The sequence below is a fragment of the Arachis hypogaea genome, chromosome 6 (assembly GCF_003086295.3).
Source record: "Arachis hypogaea cultivar Tifrunner chromosome 6, arahy.Tifrunner.gnm2.J5K5, whole genome shotgun sequence".
Lineage (NCBI taxonomy): Eukaryota > Viridiplantae > Streptophyta > Magnoliopsida > Fabales > Fabaceae > Arachis > Arachis hypogaea.
The window spans coordinates 56,395,160-56,397,281 of NC_092041.1; the positions used below are offsets into that span (position 1 = coordinate 56,395,160).

The 2,122-nt window shown below is 38.8% G+C and overlaps 1 non-coding gene across 1 annotated transcript; it reads right to left on the bottom strand.

Annotated features, from left to right (window-relative positions):
* Positions 1 to 882: 882 nt before the first annotated feature.
* Positions 883 to 990, bottom strand: LOC112700429 (small nucleolar RNA R71). Its single transcript, XR_003153339.1, has one exon. It is a non-coding gene; the product is annotated as a small nucleolar RNA R71 (small nucleolar RNA).
* Between the last annotated feature and the right edge of the window lie 1,132 nt (positions 991 to 2,122).

Here is a 2,122-nt window from a genome sequence, read left to right on the forward strand (position 1 = left end):
AGCCCCATTACAACCTGGGAAAAGACCTCATGATGTTTGTATGCCTATATTTAATATTTGTTTGTTTTACTATTTCTTATCTTTTTCAAAACCACAACCAATTTTTCAAAAATTTATTTTAAATTTTATTCTTTTTTCAAAAATTCTTCCCCCTCTCTTATCTTTTTCTATTTAAACACTAACATTCCTCCTCCATTGTCAATTTGAACTCCATCTCTCTTTGTGTGTTCGAAATTTTACCTACCTCATCCTTCCATTCTTGTTTTCCTCTGACACCTCAAGGAATCTCTATACTGTGACATAGAGGATTCCATATTTTCTTTATTTTCTTCTCTTTCATATGAGCAAGAACAAAGATAAAGGCATACTTGTTGAAGCTGATCCTGAACCTGAAAGGACTCTAAAGAGGAAGCTAAGAGCAGCTAAAGCACAAAACTCGGAAGATGACCTCACTAAATTTTTCGAAAAGGAAGCAGCAAAAGAAACAATTATGGCCGAACCAAACAACAATGCAAGGATGATGCTTGGTGATTTTACCACACCAACTTCCAACTTCTATGGAAGAAGCATCTCAATCCCTGCCATAGGAGCAAACAATTTTGAGCTAAAGCCTTAATTAGTTTCTCTACTGCAATAGAACTCCAAGTTTCACAGACTTCCATCAGAAGACCCTTATCAGTTTTTAACTGAGTTCTTGCAGATCTGTGATACTGTTAAGACCAATGGAGTTGATCCTGAAGTCTACAAGCTTATGTTTTTCTCTTTTACTGTAAGAGACAGAGCTAGAACATGGTTGGAATCACAACCCAGAGATAGCCTGGCTCTTGGGATAAGCTGGTCACGACTTTCTTGGCCAAGTTCTTTCCTCCTCAAAAGATGAGCAAGCTTAGAGTGGATGTTCAAACCTTCAGACAGAAAGAAGGTGAGTCCCTCTATGAAGCTTGGGAAAGATACAAGCAACTGACCAAAAAGTGTCCTTTTGACATGCTTTCAGAATGGACCACATTAGATATATTCTATGATGGTCTGTCTGAATTTTCCAAGATGTCACTAGACCACTCTGCAGGTAGATCCATTCACCTAAAGAAAATACCTGCAGAAGCTCAGAAACTTATTGAAATGGTTGCAAATAACCAGTTCATGTATACCTCTGAGAGGAATCCTGTGAGTAATAGGACGCCTCAAAAGAGAGGAGTTCTTTAAATTGATGCTCTAAATGCCATACTGGCTCAGAACAAAATATTGACCCAACAAGTCAATATGATCTCTCAGAGTCTGAATAGATTGCAAAATGCATCCAACAGTACTAAAGAAGCATCTTCTGAAGAAGAAGCTTATGATCCTGAGAACCTTGCAATGGCAGAGGTGAATTACATGGGTGAAGCCTTTGGCAACACCTATAATCCTTCATGGAAAAATCATCCAAATTTTTCATGGAAGGATCAACAGAAGCAAGGCTTCAATAATAACAATGGTGGAAGAAACAGGTTTAGCAATAGCAAATATTTCCCATCATCATCTCAGCAACAGACAGAGCATTCTGAGCAGAATCCTTCTAGTTTAGCAAACATAGTCTCTGATCTATCTAAGGCTACTCTTAGTTTCATGACTGAAGCAAGATCCTCCATTAGAAATTTGGAGGCACAAGTGGGCCAGCTGAGTAAAAAGGTTACTGAAACTCCTCCTAGCACTCTCCCAAGCAATACAGAAGAGAATCCCAAAGGAGAGTGCAAGGCCATTGATATAATCAACATGGCCGAAACTAGGGGTGTCAGGCGGGGAAGCCCGCCCCGCCCCGCCCCGCCCCGCCCCGCCCCGCCTATTCAGGCAGTCCCAAAATCCTAGCCCGCCCCGCCTAATGGCGGGCTGGCGGGCTGGCGGGCTAAGCCCGCCTAATTAGTTTTTTTTTTAAATAAGAAAAAGTATCTTCTATTTAAATCAATATAAATCGGACTAAGCCCGCCTAATTAATTGTTTTTTTTAGAAGAACATATCTAATATCTTCTATTTAAATCAATATAAATACAAATATTAAATATAAATAGTCTTCAAAGGATATAATTATATAAATAGTCTTCAAAGTAAATAAACATAATCCAATTATCCAAAATACTCAAGTCAT